The sequence below is a fragment of the Gymnoscopelus braueri genome (assembly GCF_963280865.1).
Source record: "Gymnoscopelus braueri genome assembly, chromosome: 2".
Taxonomy (NCBI): domain Eukaryota; kingdom Metazoa; phylum Chordata; class Actinopteri; order Myctophiformes; family Myctophidae; genus Gymnoscopelus; species Gymnoscopelus braueri.
Window position 1 is genome coordinate 44,012,197 of NC_137604.1, and position 14,221 is coordinate 44,026,417.

A 14,221-nucleotide genomic window follows, 5' to 3' on the forward strand; every position below is an offset into this window, starting at 1 on the left:
TTACAACATTTTAAAATAGTGAAAATAGCTGATCTACAAGTTTGATCTGCTATTTTCCCTACCTTTGTGTGACACTCTTGTATGATGAAGTATAGGGCATTCATTTACGAAAAAACTAAAAGATGAAACATGGAGATATAAGGTTTCTGCCCGACAGCAGCAATATACTGTATGAGTGTGTGTGTATAGATAAGTACCCCCCCCCCCCCAATATTCTGCATGCTCACTGCTGTTAAACAACTTTTACCATGTCTTTTTGTACCTGGACTATTGCCACCTTTATTCTATCTTATTTATATTACATCTGCATTGGCACAGGGGAGGGTGATCACTGGCACACTGGGATGTGAGAGTTTTTTTCTTTTAAAATTAATGATTCCCAAAAAACGCAAATGACATCCTGCACATAATTCTACATTCATTTAAACTCCTAACTGACTGGGGACTATCTACTTTATGGCACTTCATGTCATAAAGGTTGCAGACCCCTGACGTAAAAACATAAAAAGTTGAAATATGGAAATGGAAGGTTTCTACCCGACGGCGATGATATGCAATGCTACAGTGCAGACTGAGAAAAACGTACTTGGTGCTCTCCACAACTTCCAATCCCCCATCAGGAGCGTGCGTCTACATGGGTGGTGCGCCTCTCTCCCCTCCTAGCGGTGCCTTGTGTCAGTTTGTTGGCCATCAGTTTCAGGTGCCCGGCACAGTGCCCAGCCAGCGTCATCCTTCTCTCCCTGACCTTGTCCGTGGCCTCTGTAGAGGTCCACATTTCTGATGTGGTCCACCCATGGTACATCAGGACTCATCTGTAGCATTCTTGTGACATGTGTAGACGCCATCCAGGGCCTTGGCCTGTTGTACTGAGAGTGTTCAAACCCGCAGTGGGGTTTCCTAAACTTTAATTTTGAAGGGGTTACCTGCCCAAACGTCAGGTCTCTGAGTAGCATATGCTTGTCTCAAAGATTAAGCCATGCATGTCTAAGTACAAACGGCTTGTACAGTGAAACTGCAAAAGGCTCATTTAAATCAGTTATGGTTCCTTTGATCGCTCCTCGGTTACTTGGATGCGGTGGTGAGTAAACTAATTGTAAAATAACTAGTTTGCTTGTTGTTCAGTTCTCCTGGTTGTGGCCAGTTGGCACTGACCAGTATGGGGCTGCAGAAAGCAGAAACCAGCAGTACAATAAAACTGCCTCGGTGGTGGAGGAGCGAGGACGGCACCACTATGGGACCAGCATACGGAAAATGTTTGTTTGATACAGGGCACGGACAGTCAAGTTCAAAAGACAGGTAAGGAAAGGATGGACAAACGTCAAACATGAATGAGACGTGAGTCGCCTTTGATCGTAAGTTGTCTGGATAAAGAGCGTCTGCTAAATGCCTAAATTGTAGAATAGTATAGAGTAAGATAGGGATGTTTGCTTAGATAGGGGCGGCAGTGGGGTAGAGTGGCCGGGTAGAGTGAACTGGAAAACCGCAAGGTTCCCAGTTCGATCCCGGGCTGGGGCGCTCCCCTTGAGTTAGTGTCGAAGTGTCCTTGAGCAAGACGCTGAACCCCTAATTGCTCCCGATGAGCAGGTTGGTGCCTTGCATGGTTTCCTCCGCCATCGGTGTATGAATGTGTGTGTGAATGGGTTAATGGCACAATCAATGTAAAGCACTTTGGTTAAAAGCGCTATATAAATGCACCATTTTTACCATTTAGATGAATAGCGAATACTAATATAAATGTTCCCTCTCTACTAGGGGTAGGGTTAGTATAATGTAGTATAATATAATGGAGTGAGATAGTGATGTCTAAATAGATTAATACTAATTTTCCCTCTCCACTAGGCCGTCAAGACAAAGTTCTTTGAGAGCAAGCTGATGAATGTCACTCAACTTTCTTAGCTGCAGTCCTCTTATCGTGAAGAGCCTGGCTGATCCCTGCTTGTCATAGCAAACAATCAAAGGAAAGATCCATTGCCTTCATCACTCTTCATGGCTGCAATATACAATATATTTTTTGGAGTATGTATGCTAAACATGGATGGAAGCATTAATAATAATATGATGTAATCTGCTAGAAGGTGCAATGTGTCCATTACACTCTCAGAGTTCATTTCTGAATTGTGGTGTGAAGGTTGGCCGATGGCTCGAGGCTCCAAAAAGTTGACAAAGTCCAGAATGTAGGTTTGGGTATATTTATTTCTCCCAAACAACAAAAGTCCTGTGCAGTATTTACAGTGCAGCTAGGCAAAATTCATAGGTTAACCGAATACGAATAAAAAATAATAAAGACATCAAAATGAAGACTTGGACAAACTGGATAACTGCAGACAAAAAGACAAAACAACTCAGGCAGTGCTATAGCAGGCTATACCTTCTAACTAAGGCCCTGCAGCTCTCTCCCCTGACTGTTGTATGTTGCTAGCCAAACACAGACTCAACTTGACTCATCCCAACCTGCCCTTTATACCAGGTGGATCCTACCAAGACAATGACCTGTAATGCGTAATCAATTAACTAAAATAAAGCTACATTATAGGCCATGAGTTACTTACCCAATTACATAAGGAATGTACCAACAATTCAAATACATTTCCTGCAAGCACCAATTAATTCCCCAAACTTAAAACAGAGTACTCTTAAACATGGACAAAACACCCCTCCTCTAAAGCACTTGGCACCTCCCAATCAAACAGGGTTGCCAACTTGCCAGTACTGCAGAGGAGAGACAGGTGACAAACAATCGCTCATTTCACAGTTTCAAATAATACATTTGAAAAAAAGAAAACCTTTAAACCATTGAATAGTCCTTGTAATCTTTATCAATGCACAGGTGTCCATGATGAGTGTAAGTAAACATGCAATACAGAACTAAGACACTTAGGTCCCTGGCCACCTTCTCAGACAGGAATGTGACTTGATGACTGGCCAATGACATCCAAATTAAGGTCTAATAGATACAAAATGATTTGTCCTAAGACCAGTGAATGCTCTTAACCTGTACATGTAGATGAAGCCCTTTGGTAAATTGTGTTTGTGTGCTGTATATGTGTATGACTATTATATAATGTCTGCTCTGCCCCTCAAACTAATTCATGCTAGGGGACAAATTGTTGATCAGATTCTTTACTGTCTTGTATCATTTTAAGAACATTATGACATCACATTGTTGGCTTTATGAAGAGGTACTCTTTAAATCAGTGATTCTTAAAGTGGGGTCCTGGGACAACCATAGGTCCTTGAGGGGGTTCCAGGTGGTCCACAGGAAAATGAAGAACAGTTTAATTTCAATATTATTTCAGTTTAGAAAACCTTTTCAAATCAGGCTCCGTGGCCTAATACCATTTTGGGGGTCCTTGACATGAAAATGTGTGAGAACCACTGCTTCAAACTGACTACAAAGTAAAAGGCCTTGGTACTAATTTAACTGTACAAATGTAGCCTTTTGTACACTCAATTAAAACTGAGGATTTGACTGTGCAGTGTGTATCGTGTCATACCTGTACAGTATGCTGATTAGTTGACAGTTTATCAATCACTGTACATTTTATGGGGTAACACGCCATTTAAAGTGGTGTACATAAGACTTACATGACACTGTCATAAACATGAAGCTTCATTAAGTGTCATTCTGTCATTTATGAAGAAGAGGAAGTCCGCACACTGTTGATGTTCCAGCGACCACAATTTATTTAAGTTTCATACAACGTTTCGACCCCTTCGGGTCTTCATCAGGTATGAGGAGTGCAGACATAGGCAGGTTAAAATAGGGAGCAAACAAATCAAATCCCAGCTGTGTCGGGGATAATGGACACACCCCCCCTTTCTTAAGGGGACAGGCTACAAACAGTATGAGTAGAGGAACAGAAAATCAGTTCATTTTTAGAACAGTTCATTTTTAGAAATTCAATTCATTCTTCGAAAAAAGAGAAAATCAATTCATCCTTTAGAAAAATATAAATCCAATTCATTTTTAGAAAAATAGAATAGAAATATAGAAATTCATTCATTCCAATTCATTTTTAGAAAAATATAAATTCATCTTTAGAAAAATAGAAATGCATTCATTTTTTGTGACATAGTGTAGTGACATAATGCAACACAATACAGTTTTAAGAGGCAATGAAAAGCCAAAGGACTAATTATAGGCAGTATATACACTGTAGGTGTTTTTGGGATCCCAAAAAAAGACACATTAGGAATAGAGCAATAGTTTAGCAGCTCCAAATAGACATTACTCAAGGCCTAGATGCACAGATCAAATAAGTACACAAAAATGGTACCATAAAGAAGGCATAGACAAAAAGACAGTATAATAAAGAGAACGTATAATAAAGAGAAGTTAAAAAACAAAAACAAAAAAGCTATTACAGAAAAGGTTTAACGTTAAACTCCTCATTCAGCCCATGAGGGGCCATGGTATTTAATGTATATATATATATATATATATAGAAAGATTCTCGTTGCAGTAATAATCGATTCTGATCACCTCCTCGAGGGGGTCTATCTACCTTCTCTATACCCCAGTAGCGTAGAGAGGCAATGCTGTGTCCCATTTTCTTGAAATGGGCCGCTACTGGGTTTCGTTCATCCCCACATCTAATGTTACTTCTGTGTTCGCTTATGCGGGTACGTAGGGCTCTACTGGTTTTGCCCACATATGCAAGTCCACAGGGACATTTTATCAGGTAAACAACAAAAGTTGTGGAACATGTGATCACTCCTTTTATGGGCAGCTGCTTCCCACTGTGAGGGTGAGTAAAAGATTGGCATTTAGAGGTATAGCTACATTGAGTACAATTTGAACACTTATAGTTACCAGCAGATATGTTTGATAAAAAGGTAGAGGGGGTGGTGGAGGGAGTGTAAGAGCGTATGAGTTGGTCCCTTAAGTTAGGGGAACGTTTGAAAACCAACTTCGGAGGCTCTTTAAAGACCACTTTTAGTTTAGGATCAGTGTCAACAATGTGCCAATGTTTGTAGAGGATCTTTCTAAATTCAGCACCCATAGGAGAATATCTAGTAATACAAAGAGGAGATTTTTTTTTTGTTTAGAGCGTTTGGTTGGGTTCAGACACTCTTCCTGTGTGACAGATTCAAAACGCTTAGATGCAGTGTGAACCCATTCAGGTTTGTACCCTCGTGACAGAAAACGGTTTGTTAGGTCAGTTGCTTGTGTCTGATAACCTTCATCTGTGCTACAGATCCTTCTAGCCCTGTGGAACTGGCTAATGGGAAGGCTTCTAATGAGGTGACCAGGATGGAAACTGTCACCATGGAGTAAAGTGTTCCTGTCGGTGGGTTTCCGGTATAAATCTGTCTGTAGGGAACCTCCTTTCTTGGTTATTAGGACATCTAGAAAACTAATATGGGAATCACTATGTTCAAGAGTGAACTTCAAGTGTTCAGTGCATGAATTTAAGTAATTATGGAAGAGGCCCAAGTTTTCAGACGTGCCATTCCACACAATGAATATGTCATCAATATATCTCTGATAACTAAGTATGTGGGAATAGTAGGGGTTTACCTCAGAATACATAAGAGAGCTCAAACAAACCCATATACAGGTTAGCATAATTGGGAGCCATGGTGCTGCCCATTGCTGTACCGTTGATTTGAAGATAGAAATCATTTTTGAATTTAAAATAGTTAGTAGTGAGCACAAGTTCTGTAAGCTCACTAATACAAGCAGTACTGGGTTTGCTAGAGGGATCTCTCTGTCTGAGAAAATAGTTCACAGCCTCAATACCACCACTGTGGGGAATGCTGGTATATAGGCTGGACACATCAAAAGTAGCTAGAATACAATCAGAGGGTATATCAATAGCTTTCAGTTTGTTGATAAAATCTATAGAGTCTTTAGTGTACGATGACAGAGTTACCACCCAAGGTTTTAGTAAATGATCCACAAAAGTGGAGACGTTATTAGTGAGAGAGCCAATTCCACTCACTATTGGCCTACCAACTAAAGGAACAGTTTGGGATTTATGAACCTTGGGAAGGGTATAGATAACTGGTATAACAGGGTGATCTGTTTTCATGAAGGCATGTTCATCTTTACTGAGTTCCCCATTTTTAAACCAAAGATCAAGTTTGTCATGTGCATGTGCTCTGAGCTGAACTGTGGGGTCAGAGGGGAGTTTTCTATAGAAAATGATATCATTAAGTTGTCTCATAATTTCACAGCTGTAATCTGTAGCATTTTGAATGACCACACTGCCACCCTTGTCGGCAGATTTAATGACAATGGTGGCATCTTTGCGTAAATCATTAAGACATTCTCTTTCAGCTTTAGACAAATTATTAAAGGTTTTAAAATCACGTTTCTTTTTCAGAGCACATTGCACATCGTGTTCAACCATACGACAGTAAGTTTCAAGGGAGGCATTTCTATTTCTGGGAGGCATATACATAGATTTCTTTTTAAACACAACTTTATTGACCATAGGGGTGTCAGACTGCCCTATTGGTTCAGTAGTGACTGGAACCACATCACTATGTGCCGTATTGGACACATTAGAAGTACTGGAATAAGAAAAATTAGCAGTAGTAGGATGGAAAAGTTCTCTGAGTCTCAGTGTTCGAAAGAATTTTTGAAAATCGATATAGGTTTCAAAGTCATTGGTGGTAGCAGTGGGTGAAAAAGACAGCCCTTTATTCAGAGCCGACCTGGCCAAATCAGTCAGAGGCTTTGATGAAAAGTTCATTACCGTGTTTTCTTGCTGGACCGGGTGTAGTGTGCGTGGTCTCTTGTGTAAACCTCTTCGGAGTCGTCTGACGCATGTTGGTTGTTTCTGCTGTGTCTCCGACCCCGACCCCGTCCTCGTCCTCGTCCTTTTGTACCGCCTGGCTGCTGACGCCGGGTGGGTTCTCCTAAAAAAGGGACTCCCCGACTGTTGGCATCAGAGTCGACGGAGGAGGAGGAAGGCCAGGAGGATGGTGGTAGTGGTAGTGGGGGGCGACCATGTTGAGGGTTGCTCTGCGACGATGGAACTCCGTCTGGTGCCGGATCCGGTGTCGTGGGTTTCCTCCAGAAGTAGACATTCTCGTTCCTGTAGTCCTTGGTGTCTCTGGTGAACTTCTTTCTTTTCTTAATCAGCAGTTCATCGTAGGTTTTGGTTTTTAAAATTTCAATCTCTTTCTTAATTTCAGACAATGCAGTTTTGTCTGTGTATACAGTGTCAAGGCGGGCAGCAATGACCGTTATCTCCTCTCGTGTTTTGGTCAGTAATGCTGACGTCTCTTTTATCACGAGTGCCATTAAGTCCATAGAGCATTGTTGAGAATTTCACACCAATGGTCTAAAAACTCTGGACTGTCTACGCCGATAGCAGGGGACAGTTTTTGTACCCTGAGGCCCCTCGGTATTATCTTGCTGCGTATGCAGTCACTGAGGGACACGGCGTGTAGATATTGTTTGGTCTCACGTACCGAAAGCACTTTAAGTGATTTCACAAGCGAGTCGGTGTCATCTTGGGCGTTGATGCTTGCAACGTTGAACAGAGAGTCAGCCAAGAGAATGTTAGAGACCTCTTCAGAGGAGAATTCAAAGGTCTTGAATAGACGAGCTGGTATGTCGCTCAAGTCTTCCGCCATGTTTTTTGTTGTCCTGCCGTTGTTTAGGTCTGTGGAATCAGAGTGAGAGTGCCGTGCAAAAAAATTTAGAACTTAGAACAAAAAAGGGATGCACGCACATCTCCACAAAAATGTGCAGGTGCTGGACTCAAAAATACACACCATAAGAAGAAGAGGAAGTCCGCACACTGTTGATGTTCCAGCGACCACAATTTATTTAAGTTTCATACAACGTTTCGACCCCTTCGGGTCTTCATCAGGTATGAGGAGTGCAGACATAGGCAGGTTAAAATAGGGAGCAAACAAATCAAATCCCAGCTGTGTCGGGGATAATGGACACCCCCCCCTTTCTTAAGGGGACAGGCTACAAACAGTATGAGTAGAGGAACAGAAAATCAGTTCATTTTTAGAAATTCAATTCATTCTTCGAAAAGAGAGAAAATCAATTCATCCTTTAGAAAAATATAAATCCAATTCATTTTTAGAAAAATAGAAATATAGAAATTCATTCATTCCAATTCATTTTTAGAAAAATATAAATTCATCTTTAGAAAAATAGAAATTCATTCATTTTTTGTGACATAGTGTAGTGACATAATGCAACACAATACAGTTTTAAGAGGCAATGAAAAGCCAAAGGACTAATTATAGGCAGTATATACTGTAGGTGTTTTTGGGATCCCAAAAAAAGACACATTAGGATTAGAGCAATAGTTTAGCAGCTCCAAATAGACATTACTCAAGGCCTAGATGCACAGATCAAATAAGTACACAAAAATGGTACCATAAAGAACAATTCTGTCATTTATGTCACTTTAAATGCAAAGTTGACAATATTTGGGAAGTCTTTGTTACGACAACATGATAACTAAGCCTGCTAGGTCATGTTTATGACAGGTGTTACTGTTGTCAGTAAAGTGTTCCCATCATAGACAGTCAGGAATCAATCTTCCTTTTGTGACATAATGCAGTAACTAGAAACAACCACCAGGTGTCTCATTCATCCAGTCTATGAAGAGCAGAGGATTTCTGACTCTGTCTGAGGGCCAGAAGATGCTTTTAGAACATCAATCACCATCACTAAAATACATGTAGCATAATACTGTTACAATATATGTATGGAAATATGGATATCAAGTACTCAGATATTTTACTAAAGTAAAAGTATTACTACTGCAATACAGAAATACTATGTTGCAAGTAACAGGCCTGTATTCACAATATACAATGTTGTCCTTGGCCTCAGCAATTAGCTTGTCCTTTAGTTCCTTGAACATCTGAGGGTAGAGGAACTGTTTGAGGGCTCTCTCTATGGTCAAGGTCCACCGGTGCCTGAATGAACCCCTGCAGAAGAACTGTTTGATCTCATCTAAGTATGTCTGGTCACCAGGACGCCCTTTGACACCAATCATATCAATACAGATGTCTATGTTGAGCAGCCCCTCCTCCTCAGCCAAGCACATCTTGAGGAACTCATCCCCATTCAGCTATTTCACAGGCTTATTCTTCAGGTACTTGAAAGCGTAGGCAAAGTGAGCCTCGTCTCTGTTGACCTTCGCCCTCTCCTGGAACGTCTGCCTGAGAACTTGTCGAACTAGGGGCTCCCTGGCGATCTGCATGGCCACCATGTGTACCTTGTAGCTTCAACCACTGCCTCAGGAGTGGTGAACTGATTGCAGACATAATCTTTGGCTGGTAGCGGTGTCGCAAATTTTCTCCGAACTGCTCTGGTGTCAAGCCAAATTCTTTGGCCAAGCCATGAAGCCCCACTCTCTGGCAGAAGCTGTACATGTCCCTGTGTGAGGCCTGCTTCCGACGATCCTTGACCAGCTCACCTGATCCTTGAGCTGCTCTCCAGCTCACCAGGCTCATACAGCTCAAACACGCTCTTGCTGCTGTCAGCCACAACGTGAGCAAAGTCAAAGTCCCCACCAAAGGTCTCCTGGGCCTCCAGCAGGGCTGCATCAACCCTCTTCTTAATGGTGAGGGGTTGGTCGCCATCGTCCACAATGAAGTCGTCTAGGTCGGACTCCTCCTCCTGCTCCTCGTCATCACCGTGCTGAAGAGGCATATCAACGATCTCTTCATCCTCCAGCTCGCCCTCACCATCCCTGTCACCACTCACTGAAGATCTCATCTGCGATCTGTTTCTTCAGATCATTGGATGAGGATGGTGATGAGGACAATGACCTCTTCCTCTTCTTCCTCGCCGTCTCCTCCTCCATGAAAACATCAATGATGTGGCTCCCTACAGGATGAGAAACCATGAAACCATGAACCTACAAGCAGTGGTGGATACAAGTACTCAATTTCTTTACTTAAGTAAAAATATCAATACCACAATGTAGAAATACTCTGTTACAAGTAAAACAAATATTGAGTAAAAGTACAAACGTACTGCATCAAAATATACTTAGAATACCAAAGTACAAGTAATCATTATGAATGGCCCACTTCAATTTCTTTTTAAAAATTGCTATCTTGGAAAAAAAACTCACGCACCGTGATGCGTTGTACATGTGAAGTTAAAATCAGGCCTTAAGTAATCAAAGGTTTTAAATAATTGTAGTTGAGTAAAAAGAACAATCTTTGTCTCTAAAATCTACTGGAGTATAATAAATTGAAATACACAAGTAAAACTAGGCTACCTCAAAATTGTACTTAAGTAAAGTACTTGAGTAAATGCACTTAGTTAGTTTCCACCACTGATGGAGATACAAGGTTTCTGCTCAACAACAACAACAATATACTGTATGTTATGTCTTTTGGGCTGTCTTCAAGAAAAATATAATATTAACTATTAATTGAATTGTACATTTTATTCATAAAAGTACTACGGTATGGTAATTAGAGTTATTATTTACAATGATTATTTGCAATGATTATTTACATTGATTAATGATGTATCCAGGGGTGGTGCAACAGGTCCTGTAATGTCGCCCTGTATGCTGGATCTTTGACTAGACAGCGGGTCAAAAAGTCCTGGCCACCTGAAAAGACAGAATTAAAAGTTAGTGAAAAGATGTGTGTGTACGCGCGAGTGTGTACTGTGAGAGAGTGACAAAGAGACTGTGTGAAAGCAAGCATGTTTGCATACATCCATAGTTCCATACGCATGTCTAAATGTAACAGTGAGAGTGTAAAGTGGGTGAGTGCGGGTCTATGTGTACAATCATTTCATAGTTTATTTTATTGTATTGAATACTTTATTAGTCAGAAATGTAAACAGCAGTAAGACATTAAAGCTTAAAGGATAAGTGCAAATAAATAAAAGGAAGTATTTTGCTGTGTACTCGAGTGTGTGTGTATGGCTTACGTTGGGACAGCTGGTCCATCTCTAGCACTTGGAGGGTGATGTCAGCGTACCGGTCGAAGGGAAATTCTCCAAACAAGGTGACGTACGTCACCACTCCGAGTTGCCACACGGTGAATGGGACTGCCCTGTAGCGCGGCGGCCCATCTCCGTAGAACTCTGGAGGGTTGTAGAGGAGGGTTCCTAGAATCCACACAGACAGAAAGAAAGGGTAAGAGCAAGCGAGACCTAACAAGCAGGCATTGTAACCTTATGTTATGCCCGTACAATGTCCAGAGCAGACAGAGGCAGAAATAGTCAAACAAAGAATATTGTGGGAGGGAAGCCAGTCTGTGTTTTTTGTCACTGCACTAGCAACTCCTACAGGTTGATCAAGAAGGACTCCTGTCAGCAGGCATGTTCAACTGTGAGGAATAGGGTGGTTCCTCCACACACACTACGTCCTCCCGGTGAAGCTTCTCACTGGCACATGAAAAGAAGCGGCAGGATTCAGAAATTTCTATTTTCTATGAATTGATTACAAGGGACCCCAATGGAAACAAGCCATAGTGCTTTCTTGGGTTTCAAATCTTCTTAGCAGATCTTGTATTGAACTGTACTTTCCTGTGCTTTTTTTTGTTGCAAACTGCTAATACAATATTCAATCAAAAAAGGCGATTCCATGTGTATAATAGGAGGAGGTGTGATATCATCCCTGGGACCAACCAGTCCAACACACAACCAGTAGGGGTCAGCAGTGACAAGATTACATACAAGTAAGTGTGTGGGATATCAGGGAATTGCCATAACGACTATATTGGCAGATAATGGGGAAAGTTGGCACACAAAAAAGAAAAAGTCAAAAAAATATTGTACCAGCGATGTCGGTATATTCCTCATCTGTCTGGGCACAGCTACAGCCAAAGTCAATGATCCTGACTACTGGACCCTGAGAGCCTGTCTGCACTACGATGTTCTCCAGCTTGATGTCCCTGTGAAAAACACCTTTATGCTGGAGTTCCATCAGTGCGTCCACCAGCTGCTTTATTATGGCCTGAGAGAGAGAGAGAGAGAGAGAGAGAGAGAGAGAGCGAAAGAGAGAGAGAGACAGGGCCAGGGGATATGACAGAGAAAGACATGTTATGGGACTGTTGGACTGCTGTCATGACCTAGATTGATCTATTGAAAGGACATAGTACCTCCCCCAACACACACACACACACACGGTTCTGCAAAGCAGTGTTCTTTTTTTAATCTAATTATCTACAGGGCCCCTGGGCCATCCATCCATCCTCTTACCTTAGCCTCATGCTCCGGCAGGCTGCCTCCTCTTTCCATGACGTAGTTCAACAGGTCCATGGAGGGGACAGGTCTCTCCAGGACCAGGACCACCTGCTGACCCAGGTCAACCCAGTCCAGCAGGGTGACGGCTGCAGACTGACCAACAGAGGTCCCTGCTACCTGTCTCTGCAGCAACACCTCCATGGGAATCCTGAGCAGGTTCCCGTTCACAGTCTGAAGTCACAGTAACAAAGACTCTATTACATAATTATCTACTAGTATATTTTATATATTTTACTGTAAAGGTGCATTAACTAACAATGGCCATGACAGTGACTGGTTTCAGGTAAATGTATTGTCTAGAATAGATTCTACCACATAATATGGGGAGAGACAATATATTATAGAGAGAGAAGAACTGGTGAACATTTCAAACAACTAAAAACAACTCACCACTACTGTGAAGGTCACCTCCTCCTTTGGGATGTACTTTATCACCACCTTGAGGAGAGAGACACAAATATATCAATCATGGCTTCATCATGATAGGTCAATAAATAAGGTGTGTGTCTGTGTCTGTGTCTGTGTCTGTGTCTGTGTCTGTGTGTGTGTGTGTGTGTGAGATCCTTACCGGTAGGCTGTCAGCTCTACGGTAGCCTCCAAAGACGGTCCCTTCATCCAAAGGCTCTTGTTGGACATATTTGTATGTCAAACATATATCTAAAAGAGCTAAACAGACATAAAAATACAAGTTTAATCAATCAATCAATCAATCTCTCTATCTATCTAAATTATATGGGCTACCTGACACTATCAATTATTTTCTTAGCGATTATTCTATCGATTACTTTCTCGATGAATCAAATCGTGTTTTTTGCGCACAGCGGTGTCCTGCGAAAATGGTGAAAATAACAGATCTACAAGCTCATAACACATCCCAATGTGACGTGTTACGAGCTTGTGGGGCGGCCATAGCTGAGTGGTTAGTGAGCCCGCCTAGGGAGCCAGAGGCCCTGGTTGCCCCAGGTACGATTCCAGGCCACGCCAGCATATGTGTCGATGAAATGAAATTTGTCCCTGAGCAAGACTCTTAACCCCTAATTGCTCACAGGCCCTCATTGGAAACAAGCCCGCAAGGACTTTCATGAACGTCCTGTTAAAAGGAATTATCCTTATCCTTTTTTTTGTAGATAGAATTTTTCTTTTCTTTTGAAACGTTTAACCTATAAGTACATGCCCAAAATAGGGATCGATTATTAATATATTATTTTTATTAAAGTATCCATTATCTACTTTTTTTATACAAGCGATTACTTGGATTAAGTGTTGTGCGCTTACATTCTATACTGCATAGCTTACCTTTAATGGATGTATCCATCTCTGGATATATGGAGTCTGGGCTGTGGCTGTGGGAGGATGACCACCCCGATGCCCATGATGAGGACGATGAGGACGACAATGAGCTGTAGCCTTGGGAGAAAGACTGGGAGGACGTCCTCTTCCTCTCGCACTTCCTCCTCTCTGTCTCCTCCAGAACTCCTCCAGAACTCACTACAGGATGAGAAACATGAAACCATGATGAGCTTTTACTGCATTTTAAAACTAACAACAATATAACAACGTGTTGAATATCTATCCATCTATCTATAGAGATGAACCCATACTAGTTTTTCCTTCCCGATTCCGATGCGTATCGGTCGATACCGAGTACCGATCCGATACCAGTGTGTCAAAAAAAAAAAAGGTCTAGGACAATGGTTCTCAAACTGGGATCCGGGGACTCTGAGGGTTCCTTGAGGGGGTTCCAAGTGGACCCTTACAGGTCTGTAACTCTGAGTGTACAAATGGAACCAAATGGACCCGTAGGGTCCTTGAAGTTATACGTTTGAGAAGCACGAATCTAGGAATACATAGAAATTCTAATTATAATTGTTAAGTTGCAGCTACAAGTTGGTAAAATAATAATAACGGAAAGAGTACAGTAAGAGTATAAAACAGTAGTGCAACATCAACTGAAACATTCAAAATATCTATCTATCTATCTAAGAGGTTATGTAATAAATCATTTGAAAACTGTAG

General features: G+C 41.6%; 1 protein-coding gene across 1 annotated transcript in view; it reads left to right on the top strand.

The window, feature by feature from the left end:
- The window catches only part of LOC308095653 (G2/mitotic-specific cyclin-B2-like), a gene marked incomplete at both ends in the record, with an annotated part of 49,562 nt that overhangs the window by 11,467 nt on the left and 23,874 nt on the right, over positions 1-14,221 (top strand). The window lies entirely within an intron of this gene.